Source organism: Myotis yumanensis, unplaced genomic scaffold (genome assembly GCF_028538775.1).
Source record: "Myotis yumanensis isolate MYYU_CA2020_CCGP unplaced genomic scaffold, mMyoYum1.0.hap1 SCAF_3, whole genome shotgun sequence".
Taxonomy (NCBI): domain Eukaryota; kingdom Metazoa; phylum Chordata; class Mammalia; order Chiroptera; family Vespertilionidae; genus Myotis; species Myotis yumanensis.
In genome coordinates this window covers 73,554,197-73,574,392 of record NW_027223754.1, presented here as the reverse complement: position 1 = coordinate 73,574,392, position 20,196 = coordinate 73,554,197, and the positions used below count along the sequence as shown (strand labels likewise).

At 38.7% G+C, this 20,196-nt stretch overlaps 1 protein-coding gene across 4 annotated transcripts in view; it reads left to right on the top strand.

Annotated features, from left to right (window-relative positions):
- The window catches only part of TDRD3 (tudor domain containing 3), a 183,093-nt gene that overhangs the window by 154,442 nt on the left and 8,455 nt on the right, over nucleotides 1–20,196 (top strand). The gene's annotated exons all lie outside the window — the stretch shown is intronic.

The following is a 20,196-nucleotide window of genomic DNA, read 5'->3' as shown; positions in this document are numbered from 1 at the left end:
CCAATAGACCTACTTCTACAAAGTCTTATCATGTACTTTCACTCTATCCATGCTATCTACTTCCCAGTTTCCTTGCAAAATTCTTATTGATACTGTCCCCAAAACACTTACACACCTTCACAATTCAGTCTCTCAAAAATGCTTTCAAATGCAAAGCAAATTACATTTCTCATATGGAATGTTTATTTAATCTGTACTTAACCTACCATTCATAATTTAAGAATGTTAGTATGCAATTATATCTTGTTAGATTTTTTATCCTTGTTTTAGTTTTTGATGTAGTATTAGACTAAGTATAAAGTTAAATTTTTATATTTGAAGTTTTCCTGTTAACTTACAATTTTAAATATGTATTAATCTATTTCTAAAAATTTTGAGCACTTACTATGTGGCTTTATCTCTCCATCCAGCAATGTTGGCACAACACACTTTCTTAGAATGTTTATGTTCTAGATAATAGGAATGCCTAGATGAGAGTCTCTATCCTCAAGGAGTCACAGACTAGCAGAGGAGCCCCACAAGTCACCCAGCATCTGTTCATTGTGAACAGAGCACAGACAGAGGGTGCCTATCAGTCAGGAGCAGACAGGGCAGGAGCAGGGGCGTCCCTGACTATCTCATTACCCAAACATCAATGCACCATCACACAAACTCTCTCTCCACTTTGCCCTGCTTTATTTTCTGCATATCCTTTTCCTGCCTCCAGCCCCTCAGGGAAATCAGTATGAGAACAGGGATTTTGTCTCAGCTAATACTTCAGCCTTCAGATCAGTATCTGAAACAAGGTGTTTTCAATAAATATTTGTTAAATACGAATGAGGTTTAATGTGGGTCTTGAAAGTCTTGAAGAGCAGTTAAGACGTAGCTTGGTAGAAAAAAGGGAGGAAAGTGAGAGAACAGAGAAAGCAGGAAAAGTCTAGGAGGGCATGATAGGGTAAGGTATTTGGGCAGCAGAATAACTTAGGTGTAGCAAATGTCAGTGGATGAGGATGAAAAGGCAGGTGGGGTCAAAGGAAGAAGGAAGAGTCAGGCAGGTTATGGTAAATAGTTTGAATTTTATCCCTCAGAATAGGATAAAATTCAAGGGAGGATTATAGGCAGGGGAGTGTTATGATGTGATTTTAAGAGATTATTGCCTGTAGTATAGAAAACAGGTTTCAGTGGAAACAGAGAGCATGGAGACCAATATTGCAATAATTAAAGCAAGAGATGAGGACTTAGAGTCATCAGAGCTAGGCTCAAGCATATGGGTGCCATTGCCTAGAGAAAGTGTATAAAAAGAGATAAGACAAGGATTGGGATTAGATTAATGGGGAATTTCATGATTGAAGGGTGGGAGGGGACATTGTGGTGTTGCCTAGGAGGACAAGGGGTTGGGCAGTGGAGAGGGGTGCTGAATCTGTAATATAAAATGTTGGAAAGGTTAAAGAAGATAAGGATTGAACAGTGCCTGTTGGATTTGACAATCAGCAGGTGGCAGATAACTGTAGAATGGTGGGTGTGTGAGACAGTTTGTAGTTTCTTGAGAGTAAATGGAAAATAAGAAAATGAAATGTAGGCTACTTTTAAGATCTTGGTTGTAAAGATAAAGAGGATAGAAGATATAAATAAAGGCTAAAGGAGCTCAGGGTACAAATCCAATCATATTTACATGAAAGGCACAGTGAAGCAAAGAGACAAGAGGGTATAAAAATAGGAGTAAGAATTTTTTAAAAAAATTAGGCCATAGATAGTGATTCATAATTACCTGTGACTTTGGGTGTGTTGAGGGACACTAGAGAGGGGAGAGGAAATAAGTAAATGCAGGTGTGGGTGAGGGTAAGTTGTTGGGTTTCAGGGTAGGAAGTTGAATAATTCTGAACTAATGAACTCTCATCTCTGTGAAGTTAAAGCAGGTTATCTGTTGAAAGTAATAAGGTCAAGAATAGGAGAGGAATTTTCAAGAGATATGTAAAGATTTAGAAACTGCACAGGAGAGTGGTAGAAGAAGCTGACCAAGAATGTATTTATTTTCACAGCAAAGTTTTCAGCCCTTAGAAAAATCATGCACAAAGCATTCTGTGACAGTTCATTCTCAGTTTCTAGTCTTTTAGTAGCTGCAAGAAAAGTTGAAGTGGATGTACAGGTGAAAAGAACTTTGCTTTCATTCAGAAGCTAGCAGTTAACCACTCAGCCAGTTTTAAGTGGAGGTTCTCATAAGGGACCTGATGCTTGAAAGTCCACATAGTCACAATGACTATATTATTTCTCTGAAGCCTCACAAATTCAGTACTATTGGGAAAGGGTCCTGTTTGAGGCTTTTGCTAGTAACATTAATATAATCCTAGGAATGTTACATTAACAAAGTTTCAGGCCTTCTTGAGCTCATCTTCATGCCTGGTAGTGATATAATGAATGAATGAATATGTTAAACTGCTCTTTGGTCTCATAAAACTTAACCCATCTACTTACTTGTCCATTTATTAACTAACCTATTCAGAGAAAGATGTTTTCGTAACATGGACACAGCTTTAAGTGAAGAGAACGATTTTGAATGCTCATCATAATTGTTGAATGACAATTACAGAAAGTTGTCCACCACTCACTAGCAATGGAATTAAAAAACAAAATCTAAATAAGAAACCAAGTAATCCTGTTAAGAACATATACTCTTTTACAATCATAGAGTTAATTTATCAGCGACCATGGAATATTCTTGTTCTATCATTGAAGAGGATGGCCCATCACAGGCATGTGATCCCTTTCTAATTGCTACCAAGCCAAAATAGTGATAAAGGTCCTAAAAGGAGCCTAAACAACTTACACTCTCATTAAGACAGCTTAGAAGAAAAGTCTCTCTCAAAATTTATGCCACTGAATGTGATAACATTCATTAAACAGAGAACCAAACACTATGAGGTTTATCAAATTACGAATAAACATCCCTTATTTAAAATATACTATACGTTCTTAGGTAAATGTAGGACCTTGCCAATTAACTATACAAAACGGAATTATTTGTATTTATCTAAGTCTGGGAACATGTAATAGTTAATGTGAAAAATCTGGTAGGAAAATACATGTACTGGTGAATTTTACCACTTTATTATACTTTCTCAGTAATTGTGTTCTCAGAGGAATTAACTCCCCCTGTCGTAGATACCAAGGGGAGGGGCTTTAACTCAGATGAGTTTTATAAAGAAGATTACTGCATTTGGTAAGCTGGCAGGATTTGTCTCAGTAAAGAAGATTGCCTGTGGGTTCCTTTCTTCAATGGAAGAAAAATGAACATGTTGCTAATTGACCAGATTCTCAGCTTCGCTTTTGTATTACATTGGTTATTAACACTAATCATTGTAAAATCACTTCGCAAAGTACCACATAAAAGCTCATTTAGCATTGTGTGCTAGGTTCTCAACCCCTATAACTCACTGGGATGATACACTAGTCAAATTGCTAGACTCAAACCAATAAAAGAAAAACTGGTATATGTTGTATGTGGCATTACAAACTAGAACTTTACATTTGTGTGTTTTTTAAATTTCTTTATTGATTAAGTTATTACATATGTGTCCTTATCCCCACAGTCCCCCCACCCCCACCCCCACTCATGCCTTCACCCCCCTGTTGTCTGTGCCCATTGGTTAGGCCTATATGCATGCATACCAGTCCTTTGGTTGATCTCTCCCCCTTACCCCCACTCTCCCCTACCTTCCCTCTGAGGTTTGACGGTCTGAATGATGTTTTTTTTGTCTCTGGATCTGTTTTTGTTCATCAGTTTATGTTGTTCATTATATTCCACAAATGAGTGAGATCATGTGATATTTATCTTTCTCTGACTGGCTTATTTCACTTAGCATAATGCTCTCCAGTTCCATCCATGCTGTTGCAAATGGTAAGAACTCCTTTTTTGCCACAGTGTAGTATTCCATTATGTAGATATACCACTGTTTTTTAATCCACTCATCTACTGATGGGCACTTAGGCTGTTTCCAAATTTTAGCTATGTTGAATTGTGCTGCTGTGAACATAGGGGTGTATATATCCTTTCTAATTGGTGTTTCTAGTTTCTTGGGATATATTCCTAGAAGTGGGATCACTGGGTCAAATGGGAGTTCCATTTTAGTTTTTTGAGGAAACTCCATACTTAGAACTTTACATTTGTGAAGTAGTAATAATACCTCATTTTATTACTTAACTTTGTACCCAACATTATTGTATGGTCTAAATATTAATTCATTTAAAGTCTATAGCTGCTTATTGATAGTGTAGCCATTTCAGGGTGGATAGCATTGTGGATAATTTGTGTTTTACAGTAAGAACTATAGCATCTAAATGATATATCCACTTTGTGTTATTAATTTTATGTTCCACTTACTATGTAAATGAGATGGAAAGCTCTTGATTTTTATGTTTATATAATCCTTTTAAGAGTTTAACATTATCAGTCTGATTCTCTCCTTTAGCCTTTGCATTTATTGGGATGCGTGGAAAGAGCATGGGCTTTAGAGTCCAGTATAACCTGGGCAAGATATATAATATTTTTAAACCTCAGTTTTGTTTTCTTTAAAAAACATCAATAAAAATATGCAATCTCATAGGGTTATTGTAAGGAACATAGTAGCTTCTCCATAAACACTTTGTTCAGTCATTAAATGATTGAAATGCCTGGCATACAGGTTCTTAATTCCATTTCTTTAGTTTTCCTTTAAGATTTTGGAAGTAGCAGCCTCCTTGTGTTCACCTTCTCAAAGTCATGCTTGTTGCCGCTGGCTTACAGCAGTCACTACTAGTTGAAACTTCCTAATCAGGAGGTTTGGGTATCTATGCCAAATTATCCCTCATGGAAGGAAACCCAAACTGCTTCTTTGTACTGTCCTTGTCTTTATTTTAATTCCTTTTCCCTTTACATTTCCCATTAAAATTTTCTATTTGAATGTTACTAGTATAATGAACTTCTTTATCAGGATTCTTAAAATGTAAAAATCCACAAATCTTTTTATAAGTAAACTAGTTTTTCTCACAAAATCAAAGAACCATGTTCCTTATCAGCAGTTCTCAACCTGTGGGTTGCGACCCCTTAAAATACATCCTGCATATCAGCTATTTACATTACGATTCATAACAGTAGCAACATTACAGTTATGAAGTAGCAACGAAAATAATTTTATGGTTGGGGTTCACCACAACATGAGGAACTATATTAAAGGGTTGTGGCATTAGGAAGGTTGAGAACCACTGCCTGAGTTTAAGCTAATAGTATTGCCTGTGAAGTTATAAAAATTTCCATCGTTTTCTTTATGAAAAATCAATTTTCTTTACACTTTGAATTCCTGTGGTTTGACAGCCTTCATAAATCGGCAACTTCCGTCCCAGCTCTGACACAGAGCTCTTCAGCCATCCTGCTGTCTGTGTACTTGCTACCTGACACTGACAGGAGTCTTGTCCAAACCGGGCCACGCATAAATCAGTGTTTAACCCTGGGCAGGCTTTGCCTCCTCATTGCAGCTCAGCTTTTAAAAGACTGTCATGCTCTTATTCATAGATGACAAAATTGGAATTTGGTGTGTGTCATACATTTATACTCTGGAGAAATTTATAAACTGTTGAGAGTACCATAAACTTTTCTGGTCTTATTCGTTACTCATTAAGCCTTAATTAGTAATCATCAGTTTTACAGATTCCTGTACAATATACACATTATCACTGTTTACATCCCTTCCCTCTAGCCCAAGTATCTATTTGTCATAGTTTTTTAGTTTAATAATCAACTTACATTTTGGGGAGAAGGAGGTTGGAGGAAGAAAAGTTTTAAATTGCATATAAGAATACACTTTAAAAAATCTCATGGATGAATTTAAAAATTTTTTAAATTGATTGTTTTACCTTAATACTTTTTAGAAAGGTACATATTAAGTATTTGAAAAACTGAAGGAAATCTTTTGGCTATGTAGTACAGAAACTTCAAACCTTCCTAATTTGTTCTTGCTATTATTGTTTGCACAATGGATGAATGGAGGCGAAATAGCTTCATTCTTGAACCATAAGAAGAACATAATACATGTTTAATAGGAACAAACATTTATCATATTCTTCTTTTGTCTAAAATGATGAGCAGATTACTCTCCAAAGACTGTATTATCAGTTCTCCCGGCCTCTATTGATATCTCCAATATTTCAGGTGTAGAATTACAGGTGACTAAAACATCGTTCCTGAATTTCAGTAAACCTAGAAATAGCATTATTACAGCAAAGTACACTATGTTTACTACATTGTTTGCGGGTAGTTTTTATCACGCGCTAACAGGTGGCTCTACTTCTTAGAGTCAACGTAAAACGTATAAATACGTTTCCCGCATACAATGTGTTAATAGTCTTAATTAAATCAAGTGGTATGTATTGTCTACTTTTCCTTTACCTAAGTTGATGGAAGTAAGTTTGTCTCCCTTATTAAGCTTCAAGAAAATATTTGTGATACTTTTTCTTCAACCATCTAACCATCAAAATTATTAAGAAGGTCTCCTAACCTTGGAAAGAGAATGATTTTTTTTTTTAAAGAGCTAACTCCTTATATCTTGGGCATTTTGAAATTTCAACATGAGCCAAAACTGGTTTGGCTCAGTGGATAGAGCGTCGGCCTGCGGACTGAAGGATCCCAGGTTCGATTCCGGTCAAGGGCATGTACCTGGGTTGCGGGCACATCCCCAGTGGGAGATGTGCAGGAGGCAGCTGATCGATGTCTCTCTCATCGATGTTTCTAACTCTCTATCTCTCTCCCTTCCTCTCTGTAAAAAAATCAAAATATATTTAAAAAAAAAAATTTCAACATGAGGGAAAAAATTTCTAAGCATACTAACAGTAATTTATATTTAGATTACAACAAGATTACAAATTACATGTGTACTGACTGACTTATTTTTTCATTGTTTTGTTAATCCTCACCCGAGGTTATTTTTTCATTGATTTTTAGAGAGACTGGAAGGGAGGGAGAGAGAGAGAGAGACATCAATGTGAGAGAGACACATCGATTGGTTGCCTCCTGGACGTGGCTGACCAGGGCCAGTGATCAAACCTGCAACCCGGGTATGTGCCCTTGACCAGGAACAAAATGCAACCCTTTGGTCCATGGGCTGATACTCTAACCGCTGAGCAACACCAGCCAGGGCTGTATTGACTTATTAAGTTAAAGTGGAATAAATGGTTGAGAATATGAAGGTTGGAGTTTCTTCTGTTCAAAACTGGATATAATTGGAACACATATAGTACCAGGCATCATGTACTAGTATAACCCTTGACCTGCATTAACTGAAATAATTTTTAGTATTCCCATTTTACACACAAAGAAAACTACAAATACAGATTCAGAGCCATTAAATAACTTGCCTAAAATCATCAAGCCAATGGTCTGCAGAATTGATAGACAGGTGTCAGAGTAGCTAATACCATAGTGTGTGATCTGACACTTTACCTGTAAATGGAGACACATGATACCAACCTACTTGAGGATTTTGTGGGGGTTAATAAAAGAACGTATATAAAAATTTTCAGCCTATCAGTAAGCTTGTATTCAATATTGATACACTGTTTTGATAACATGTCTTCCAACCATTAGTTCATTCAATCTTAGTTCTCAAGAATTTAGAGGATTTTATATTGTGAAGTGAAGGTGTATATGAATAGAGGTATCAGCTAATATTTTTCAAGGGGCTAGAAAGGAAGTATTTTACATAGGGAAGAAAAACCAACCTACTTCTTTAACTTTCAATTCTATTGCTAAAGAATTTAATTTTATACTGAGACTCTTTTCATCTTCTAAATTTCACTGGAATCTGCTTTCAAGATTAAACTACATTTTAGCCATCCATCAAATGTTATCCTTTTAAATGGTAGTTCTCTAATTTCCACTATGCAAAAATGAATGAATAAATAAATAAATAAACAAATAAATCTATATATATAAAGGCCTAAGTGACCAGTCAATTGTTTGACCAGTCACTAGGATGCGCACTGACCACCAGGGGGCAGATGCTCAACGTAGGAGCTGCCCCCTGGTGGTCAGTGCGCTCCCATAGCAGGAGCGCTGCTCAGCTGACCCACAGGCGCAGACCCCGGGCTCACGGCTGATGAGCACAGCTGCAACGGCATAAGTCTCTCCTGTGGACACACCCCTTGCACGCCCTTCCCCCATCTGGACCCAGATCAGCACTGACTGGGTATGAGCCCATGGCTGCTTCTCAGTCATGGGCATGCTGGTATCACCCTCGGACGGGTGCATGGAGGCTGCAGCGGAGTGGCAGCGAGCCTAACTAGCAGTGATGGCTGCAGGCGCAGTGGGGGCTGGGATGAGCAGGAGTGGTGAGGTGCCCAGCCCGGGCTTGGGCTCCTCCCCAGCCGCCCGCTGCTTCACACACTACTACATCCCTTGGGGGATGTTGGACTGTCAGTTTTGGCCCGATCCCCGCAGGCCATGTCGAGGGACCCCACCAATGCATGATTTCGTGCTCCACGCCTCTGGTAAATAAATAAATAAATGCTAACAGATCATCAAAATAATTTTTCAGAAACTGACTTCATGTCAGATAGTTATTCAGAATATGCTAATGATTATACAGTGCCAAAATGATAAATTTTAATGTATGGGCTTTAATTGTGGTCAAATTTAAAACTTTATATTGGGAAAATAATTATCTTTAAATAAAGGATGAAAGCCCAGCCAGTGTGGCTCAGTGGTTGAGCATCAACCTATGAATGAATAGGTCATGGTTAGATTTCCTGTCAAGGTACATGCTTGAGTTGCAAGCTCAATGGGGGTGTGCAGGAGGCAGCAGATCAATGATTCTCTCTCATCATTGATATTTTTATCTCTTTCTCCCTCTCCCTTCCTCTCTGAAATCAATAAAAGTATACTAGACCTGAGAATAGGATGAAATACTAGACCTGGGAGTAGGATGTATGGGTTTTGCTTAATGACAAGCACAATATGAGCATGCAGTGACTGAGCAGCAGCTAGAAACATTAAAGCAAGGCGAGATTGCACTGGCAGATAGATGCAGACTGTTTCTAATGGGAAATAATAGTACTATGTTCTAAGCAGACTATACTTGAAATATTCTTAATACTAGGTTATATAGAATAGTGAACGTTAAAATATATCAAGAAAAAGATGATCAAGATGAGGGATTCTGGAAATAATGGTGTTTCACAAATGATCCCAGGAAATGAATCTAAGTCTAAAGAATGGAAGACTAAAAAAAAAGTGTATAATGCTTGTCTTAAAATAATTTAAAATATTTTATATGGCAAAGAAGACAGGCTCAACTAGGAGATGTGGGTAGAAGTTCCAGAATGCAGATTTGCACTTTGTAGTTAAGGTTATAGAGCAGTGGATTTGGCCACTTGAGGAAGCCTGTGCTCCCTTTGTCAGTTAGTTGAAGGCAAGGAGCCAGAACCATCCACCAGCTGTGTGCAATGTGGTGGATGAATTTCACACCGCAGAAAAGATCAGATCATTGACTACTGGAGTACCTCACATTTCTAAAACTATGGCTGTATTAACTAGCCTGATAATTGACAAGGGTTCTTAAACATCTGTTACCTTTATGTTTAACTACAGAGAAATAATTTTAGTTCATTATGCAGACATTGTCAGTATGGGTTGTTGGGTATGAATGGGATTTAAATGTGAAAATATTAGTTACTTTGGGCCACTATCTGCTTTTTTATTGTCTAAATTTTTTATTCCTGTCTCTCCTATGTTTCTTAAATTTCACTAAGGGGGTGAAAACATCAGCAAATGATTTTATTACTGTACTAGAGGCCCAGTGCATGAAATTTGTGTGTGGGGTCGGGGGAGGTGTGTCCCTCAGCCCTGCCTGCACCCTCTCCAATCTGGGACATCCCTCTCACAATCCAGGGCTGCTGGCACCCAACTGCTCGCTGCCTGCCTGCCTGATCACCCCCTAACCACCCGCCTGCCAGCCTGATCAATGCCTAACTGCTCCCCTGCCAGCCCGATTGCCCCTAACTGCCCTCCCCTGCCGGCCTGGTCGCCCCCAACTGCCCTCCCCTGAAGACCTGGTCACCCCTAACTGTCCTCCCCTGCTGGCCTGGTCGCCCCCAACTGCCCTCCCCTGAAGACCTGGTTGCCCCTAACTGCCCTCCCCTGCTGGCCTGGTCTTTCCTAACTGCCTTCTCCTGCCGGCCTGGTTGCCCCCAAACTGCCCTCCCCTGCAGGGCTGTTCCGCCCCAACTACCCTCCCCTGCCAGCCATCTTGTGGTAGCCATCTTTGACCACATGGAGGCGGCCATCTTGTGTGTTGGAGTGATGGTCAATTTGCATATTACCTCTTTATTAGATAGGATTATTAGGTATTGAGATTTTTTTTCTTGTCCTATATATTAAAAGGCCAACCACCATAAGCATAACGACCAGAACAACCAAACACCAGAACCACCATGGCCCCTCGCTGGGATGGCCCCGCCCCCAAGCAAGTGGTTAGCGGCGATCAGGTAGGCAGGCAAGTGATTAGGGGTGATCAGGTAGACAGGCCAGCGGTTAGGGGCGGGCAATCAGGTAGGCAGACGGCCCCTCGCAGGGCTGGCCCCTCCCCCCAGCAAAGAAAGAGGGATGCCCAGGCCACCAGTGGCAACTTTGTTACAGGTATGCCGCTGGCCAGCGATCGCCCCGCAGACGGAGGCCCAGGCCAGCCAAGCCATTGCACCCCATGTCTATCGCCTGCAGAGTGAGGCTCCCGGTGGCAGGGGCTTGGGGGGGGGGGGGGGCAGCGCTGCACAGATGGCAAGCAATGGCAGTGGCGGGGGTGGGGCCAGCTGCCTGCAGCCAGGGGAAGGAAAGCCCCGATAGGCCCTGATCTCAGGCCAGATCTAGGGACCCTACCCAAGGAGTCCCAAATTGTGAGAGGGTGCAGGCCAGGCTGTGGGACACCACCCACCCCCCCCCCCCCCCCTGCCCTCCAGTGCATGAATTTTCATGCACCGGGCCTCTAGTCTATACTAAAAATAGAGTAATATGCAAATTGGTCAGGACGCCATCACAGTAACGACCAATCAGCAGGCTGCATGTGCAGCAGGTGCAGGCGGGTGGGGACTTGCTGTGTTGGGGATGGGAGTGGGGCCGCAGCAGGGGCCTCTGTGCGCCTGCAATGGGAGTCTGCAGGCCTCTGCCACGGCCTGGCCTACCTCTTTGGGGGCAATCCATCGAGGAGCCGCGGATGGGTGGGCAGGGCCTACCTCTTTAGGGCAATGGATTGTGGGGCTACCGCACAGGGCACAGGCCAGGATGGGGAACCCTCCCCCCATCCCGAGTGCATGAATTTCGTGCACCGGGCCACTAGTAATTATATAAAGCATGTCATGTCTCCCCTCCCCACTCCAACCCTCAGTACTTTTTAATGGCAAAGATCTGTCCTGTGTTTTATCAATTTGACATGGAGATTTGTTCTAATTTTTTTCTTACATCTGTATTTCAGTTCACTATAGCATACCATAACTATTTGCCTCAGGTGGTCAGTTATATAAAATACATTGGGCTGACTGTTTTTAGAATAAAGATTGCTATATCATTACTGGCATTATGATATAGTAATTATTACTTTCAGAGAAAGAATTAGTTAAACCATCTTATATTAACCTACCAATTTAAGATGTAAGAATGTTATAACTTATGAAAGTGAAATGATTAACCACTTGTGATTACTGCTTATATGTCTTAACCATAAAATATTCTAAAACATATTTTTCCAATTAGCATAGTGGAAAAAGCAGTTTCTTTTGCAAAGATAAGGTGTAGACATTGACCTAAAAACATCAACAGGCATAGATAGGCATTTTTCATTATTGATCATCATTGCTACACCTTCACTTTTCATATAGTGTTTCTAACTGGTTTCTCTTCACTGCATTTACTAAAATTTTAAGGGTGGTCTAAAGGCAGGATTTTTCAAACAGGTTAATCATGTTAATATATTTTTACCTTTCTCTTAAAATATTCAGATTTTATGCAAATAGGATCTATACTTTTTGATTGATTGTTTTCAGTAATACTTCTTTGCTAATTTCCTCCCTCTTTCTGTTCTGTTTGCCCTTTTCCTTTTTAATAAAAAAGAAGAAGACTACCTCCCAAAAGAAACAAAATCAATGGTAACAATAGAATTATTTATAATATGAAATGATTAGTGTTTGTGTAGAGAGAGTTTTTTTTAATTTCTGAAAAAAGAAAAAGAAAACAAGTAGCAAGAATCTTTCTTCTTGCATTGGCTCTTTCAATTTCTTCAATGGCCTTTCCACTTTCCTTATCTGCCCAAAGTGGTTTGAGGGATATTCTCATAACACACTTCCTGATTTTTAGCAAAATCTGTGAGTCTAGATAGTTTAATTGAAGTGGGCATGTATGTTTTATTTTTAAAGAGTTACTTAATTCAGAATAATGGACAACATAGATGACTTATTTGCTAAACTCTTTATAAATATATATATGCCTAAGCAACCATCTGACTGTCTGACCAGTAGCTATGACGCACACTGACCACCAGGGGGCAGATGCTCAACACAGGAGCTGCCGAGCTGAGGTGAGTTGGCAACTGCAGTTCTCGGGTAACATACCCAGAACCAGAGAGGAAGGAGCCTGATTCCTGGGTGTGTCACCTGAGTACCACCCTTGCAATCCAGGACCCCTCGGGGGCTGTCGGAGAGCCAGTTTCAGCCTGATCCCCGCAGGCCAGGCCGAGGGACCCCACTGGTGCACGAACCCATGCACCGGGCCTCTAGTTTCATATAATTTTCCTTGTAAACCTATGAAAAAGCAGACAGAGAAAAGTTAAGTAACATGGAAGAAGTGGTGGATCTAAGATCTGACGTAGAGACTGAGGATTTATTTATTTTTTTTAATATGTTTTTATTGACTTAAGAGGGAAACGGAGAGGGAAAGATAGAAAACATCAATGATAAGAGAGAATCATTGATTGGCTGCCTCCTGCATGCCCCCTACTAGGGATAGAGCCCGCAACCCAGGCATGTTCTCTTGAACGGAATCGAACCCAGAACGCTACAGGCCACAGGCCGACGCTCTATCCACTGAACCAAATCAGTTAGGGCATGATTGAGGAATTAAATGCCAATGCCATGATCAAGTATCTCTCAAGGAAATCTTTGAGTAGAGTGGGATCTTTACAAACAGGAATATTCTCCCTAATCTGACTTCTAAACAAGCTTTTGAAATCTATTTAACCTTTAGTTAAAATTGGCAGTGAGAGTTACACATTTTACAAGTCATATATTCATCCTTTGGACTTCACTGTGGTATTTCAACAAAGAAGATGACCATTAAATGAAGTTTATACTAGCCTCAGGGCAGGAACCATCCATTTATTTAAAATTGATCTTAAGCTAGCTATTAGAAAAAATTAAAACTGTCTGAAGCAAGAAATGTTAATACACTACGCATGATGAAATGGAAAGAACTTCAGAGCAGGCAGCCCAGGGGTGTCACTGGGGCTTGGCCACTCACAGAACTTTGGGAGTGTTACTGTGAGCCTTAGTTGCTTCATCTATAGAATGGTGAGATTAAGTAAATCAGTTTTGTTGCAAGGATTAAATGAGATAAAATGCAAAATAGCAGGGACACAATAAAGTAATCATTTCCTTTTTTTCTGTTCCAAGTTGTAAATAAACTTGGATGTGTTTTTGAATGGATGAGTATATTTTTATTGTTTGTAATTTGATGAGGGTGACATGTTTGCTAGTCTCTTTTTTTTATACTATATTCTCTTAGTTAAAATATGGATGCAGCCTTTTGATATTTAGTAGAATTTTCTTGAGCACCTAAGCTGCCAAAAATAGCTGGTTTGTTTGTATTAAAGGGTAGACCTCAATGATGTTAGAGGAAGGACACTGGTTAATAATTCTGTATTTGCTTTTACTGTCATTTAAACATCCAGTTTTCTTTCATGTTGAAGTTTAGCTGTCTTATTCAGGTTGTGCTTTAGTTGGCAGATCATAGAATAAAACCCTTGAGCTAGGAATTCAGATGATCTTCTAATATCTTATAGAATCATCAACAATTTCCATTCTTATATAATTTTAGAAAACCTATTCTTTTCTAAAAAGAGATGATCAGAACCACAGTGAAATTTCCCACAGTTCTCTTGGAATTTTGCATGATACGGGAATGCAAACATTGTTACCTCAGCCAGGCATTTTGGAGCAATTGTTTAGTAATTAGATTTTGAATCAGATTTTTTTTCTTGAATTGGTTTTGTTTTTTATTTCTTTTCTGCCATAAATATTTGATTTAAATAAAATATTACTGGGCATGATACGTATTATGGAGATATTCTTAGAGCTGCTTTGAGGGAAAGGGAAGCTATAATTCTTCCTTATATTTTATTCTAAAATGATATTTTACTCAGACTTTTAACCTTTAACTAAAACAGGCAGTGATACTGCTCACATATATATGTAAAAACACATATGTAAAAACACTTTAACCTGAGCCCATCTATTTTATTTATTTATTTTTTTTTTTAAATATATTTTATTGATTTTTTTACAGAGAGGAAGAGAGAGGGATAGAGAGTTAGAAACATCGATGAAAGAGACATCGATCAGCTGCCTCCTGCACACCCCCTACTGGGGATGTGCCTGCAACCAAGGTACATGCCCTTGACCAGAATCGAACCTGGGACCCTTGAGTCCGCAGGCCGACGCTCTATCCACTGAGCCAAACCGGTTAGGGCTGAGCCCATCTATTTTATATTAGAATTCTGTATACAAAATTTCATTTTAAAGAAGAGTACCTACCACATTTAACCCCCAAAATGGATAATACCTTTTTAAGTTTACATTTGCTCAATTAGGTTCTCTCCAATTCTCCTTCCAATTCAGAAATTCATGGTTTCTCACCCTTATTACTTGAAGCATAGTGAAGGGCAGACAGGACTGTGAATCAAAAGACCTTTGTTCTAGCTCAGGTGATGGTGCTAATTATTTGAGCAAATAATCGCATCTTAGTTATTTGGACTAACTGATTTACAGAAACTTTCTCTTTTATACTCTGTGGTTCCAGGCATCCACAGCCCAAATTATTTTGTGATAGAGTTATAAATATTGAATTAGAATATATTGTTTAAACAAGGATAATTGGTAAGTTAAGGTTCAGTGTTGATGCATGATTCCTATGGGCACAGTTTTATCCATTATCTTCACAGAAAATAAAGACAGATTCATCCTTACTTTCAATTTTCAGTTACTTTAATAGAACATTAGTATAATTGAATTAAAATAGATCATTTAAAAATATTTTAAGTTCCATTTTTAGAGTCCATTACATTTTGTTGTTGTTGTTGTTTTTAAATGGGACAGAGATACTTTATTTCATTATTTGGACTGACAAATAAAATCAAAGGTTCAAGTTTTTCAGTGGGGACCAAGAAGAAATGTTACTAGTATCCAAGGTATGATCAAAATTAAACACAACCTAGAGCCAGTTCAGAAAGCTCAGTAATCTTCAAAGCTGTTTTCACACATTAATTAATGACATTCCAAGGATGAAAGAAATGTAATTCTCATACTCTATGATATTACTGATAACCACGATTAATATGTGTCATTTTAATAAGGGGCAGGTCCACAAATATATCATCTCATATTAAGGATCTACCATATCATCAGCACTATATAAGGCACAAAGTATCCCACTTTATTTTTTATTTTTTTTATGATTTCAGAGAGGAAGGGAGAGAGAGATAGAAACTGTGAGACATTTCTATCAATGATGAGAGACAATCATTGATCGGCTGCCTGCAACACACCCCCAACTGGGAACCGAGCCCGAAACCCAGGAATGTGCCCTGAGCAATCGGAAATCTAACAGTGACTTCGTAGTTCATAGGTCAACACTCAACCATTGAACCACGCTCGCCCAGACAAGACTTTATTTTTTTAAACGCTTTTAGGTTCACAGCAAAACTGAGAGGAAGGTACAGAGATCTTCAGTATACCCCCTGCCCTTACACATGCATCGCCTTCCTCATTATCAACATCCCTCACTAACGTGGTACATTTGTTACCATTGATGAACGTACATTGACACAATAGTGATTGCCCAGAGTCCACACATTACTTTAGGGTTCATTCTTGGTGCTGTACATTCTATGGGTTTGGAAAAAGTATAATGACATAACGGTATCCTACAAAATAGTTTCACTGCCGTAAGAATCCTCGGTGCTCTGCCTTTCATCCCTTTGTTCCTCCCTAACCCTTGGCAACCACTGATCTTTTTACTGTCCCCATAGTTGTGCCTTTATTGCTTGACATTTTGGAAAAGCAGGTTTGTCTTTCAAATGATTGTTTGCTTAGGTTTTATATTAAAATTAGTTCGTATTTTCTATAAATTGACTACACAAGCTAACCAGGCAGGCAAAGGGTGGCCTGGAAATTCATAGAGCAGGTGGTTTATATATGAAACACTAAAAGAGATATGTACTCATTAGTATTTCATTGTTCTAAATATCCTAAAGTTCAAGGACTCTTGTGGAGGGTATCTGGTACACATTTTATATGCTGGCTTGTTTTTGTGACTACTATATAAAATATGTGAGAAGGAACTGACTCAGAGAAACTTGATTAAATTACACACAAAATAGCTATTCAAGGACAGGTGACAGCATAAAGCAGTTTTTCTATAGTTGTTTTTTTTTTTTATGAAGAGAATTACCATCTCCACTGTCCACTTCCACCAACCAAATAATCTCTCCTTGTCTCCCCATGAGGTTATGGCTGTGGGGAAATGCTGAAGAAATGGTAATTGAAGATGAGGCTATTCAGTAAGTTAAGTAACTATGAACATGCAAATGGGGCAGAGGAGAGCCGTATTGTCAGCAAACCCCGCACAAAAGTTCCATAGAGGGGTCAACATTTAGGCCTCAGTGGCAGAAGCAAAAAAAGAAATGTCCAAGGGGAGAAAGGGAAAGGGTGGCCAGCCCAAACTTCCTGAGTTTCAGAATTCTTTTCCAGGCTGCCCTGGGACTTAGGAGTAGGAAGTCTTCCCGTCCTTCATTTGCCTAGCCCAGGGTTTCTCAGCCTGGACACTATTGGCGTTAGGACTGGATCGTTCTTTGTTGTGAGGGTGTCAGGATGTTTAGCAGCAGCATCCTTGGCCTCTAACCATTGGATGTAGTAACAACTTCCCCAACCCTACCCCTTCAGTTTGTAAAAACCAAAAATGTCTCCAGTCCCACTAGTAGTTGCCAATAGCACCCCACAGATGTCACCACCCCAAACGCTTCAGCATTGCCTAGTGCCCCTTGGAGTACAAAGTCACTCCCAATTAAGAACCACTGATCTAACACCCTCCTTAGGGTACTGGTTTGTACACACACCTACCCTTGACCTTACTTGTAGAATGGAGAACTTGACCTCTAAATGTGTTCTGCACCTCCCACTGAAGTATGTTTAGGGGCCAACTGACTGACTTAGTAAGCTTTTCTAACACAGCTCATTTATTCATGAGGAATGTGTATCTGCCTGTGTTCTTACTCCAGAGACAGTATGCACTAATGAAAGACCGAAGATGATAAGCAGGAAAGATGTGGTTGTGTCCTGCCAAACATGTTTTGTACATAAAGTTGTTTGTCTCCATTTGCATTGGTGATTTTTCTTTAAATAGCACTTCATTCATGCTTGCATTTTTTATAATTATTGCATTCTGTATCTTTTCACTAACAGGAACAATAAACTAGTAAATATTGGCACAAAGAGAGGGCACATTTTGAACTTCAGTTATTTAGTATTTTAAGACCAGTTTTTACCTGATAGTGTGGCTCAGGAGAGCAAAACTTTGAGTTCAATAAAATGGTTCTAAATCTCAAAAGCTTAGGGTGAAGATGACATTAGTCACTTCCATTTTATGAAATTTATCACAAGTTTTTTTGTTTTTGTTTTTTTTTTTAATTTTATTTTTTTAAATATATTTTTTTTATTGATTTTTTACAGAGAGGAAGGGAGAGAGATAGAGAGTTAGAAACATCGATGAGAGAGAAACATCGACCAGCTGCCTCCTGCACATCTTCCACTGGGGATGTGCCCGCAACCCAGGTACATGCCCTTGACTGGAATCGAACCCGGGACCTTTCAATCCGCAGGCCGACGCTCAATCCACTGAGCCAAACCGGTTTCGGCTATCACAAGTTTTTAAAGAACTCTGCCTGAGAGTCAGAAACAAAGTGGCTGTAGTCTGGACTTTTCCTCCGATGAGTTTGTGACTTGGGGAAATCACTCGCCTCTCTGGGTTTAGAGATTCCTCATCTCTCAAATCTAGGGGACAGACTAGATGGCATCCCAGGACTGTGTCAACTCAAACATAATGTTAAAATTTACAATATGTTCATGAACTAGGAAATGTAAATTCCTTTGAGTTTTAAATCTGTTACAGAGTAGTGAAACCTAAAGGAAGAAGAAAAACTAGAACAAGGTTTAAATTTCATTCAAAGACGACTCCAGATAAACTGATGTATTAAATTGAGCTGTGTCATATAAATGGAAAGAGGTACTCATTCGATACTAAAACTTATTAGCTCGAGACTACAGGAGGTGGTTTTTGTGGGTAACCAGGCTTGCTATCAACTACTTTGCAAGAGGAATATTTGGAAGTTTAAAAAGCAAGATTGTGCCTTTGACAATAACTGAAAACCAAGCTGTCAGTATCATTTTTGCTTCCATTTTGTATAGAAAGATAGTGAAAACATCAAATAGTGTGAAGGAAATCTTATGGTCCGTCATCTCTATAAAATCATTTAATTGGCTCTGGCTAGTTTAATCTGTGAATCTTTTAAACACAGTAGAGACAGCTTTTGAAAGAGCAGTATCATCTTTCTTATACATCTTTCAAATGTAATGTCCTGCCTTTAACTGTATTTTATTGATAAAATGTAGATGTGTATGTTCTTTGGCCAATTCTGCAGCTGGGTGTAGAGAAACATTCCATTCTAATTCCTGAAATAATTACTTCATCTCTTACATTAGCAAATATATTTTTGTTCTCAGTTAATATGCAAAGCTTCAAATGTTATATTTCATAAAATTAAATAGCTCCTTTTCAAATTTAGCTATATTTGATAATTATCATTCAGAACAGTGACCAGAATAATAAAAACTAATTCTCTTCTTTCCTGAACACTTTTAATTTTTCTTCCTGCATTTTAATTGCTTTACTAAATTATAGACATAATATGGATGCTTCTAACTATTTTAAGATTGATTGTTAATGAAAGGGGCATAGAGAAAGGAGAACTAATCTGGAGCTTGTCTCTAAAATATAGTTATTGAGTTATGCCAAATATAGAGTGTCCCCAAAAATATATACACATACTTTGAATAATTATAAAGGCAGTGTTTATTAAAATACATTTCATTTTCATAATTGAAAATAATTTATTAAACTGTGTACGCATTTATGGGGGGACACCATGTATTTTGTCAGATTTCTCTATTTCCTTATTTAAGTGATAAATTCCCTTTCAGGATGATCGTTAATTTTTGGCTGTTGGTTTATCTCTTTTACATGCAAACTGAGACTTAGATTTAGCAGCAATCTTTGAATAAAAGCTGAGGTTTGCCTTTGAAGTGTTAGGGCAAAGTCCTAAAGTTTACCTAGGCTTTCTTGTCCTTAATATAAAATGGAAATAGTGGCTCTTTCTTAAGAATGCAGTGGAGGAAGCCTAATGAGTTCATGCCAAATACTAGGATTTAATCAAATTTTCTTAGCATCTTTCTGCTCCCATCAAGTAAGACTATAATAGCTGAATGGGTAAAATGTCAAGAGTAGAACTCAGTCTTTCCTATAACTTCCTCTGTTATTAATAGGGTCAAAGGAAACAATCATTTGGGAGATTTAGAGATATAGTGAGGAGGAGAAAGAAATCGTGCATGATTTTCCAAAATCATGCAAATTATTGTGCTCAGATAATGCAGTTGGAATGGAAACTCTACTTTTGAAATAGATGTCACTTTTTTTCCATAAACAAAAAGGAGCGCCAGTGTTTTCTTGTCTCTAAAAGGAAACATACTTCATAGCTCCATTAATTTAAAAACACTAAAACAACAGGGTGGCAGCACTCAGTAAGAAACCAGTGTGGCTTTCAGCTACATTTCTGTTGCTTCTAAGTGCTTTTCAAATATTATGATTAACTATATTCTTTCTGC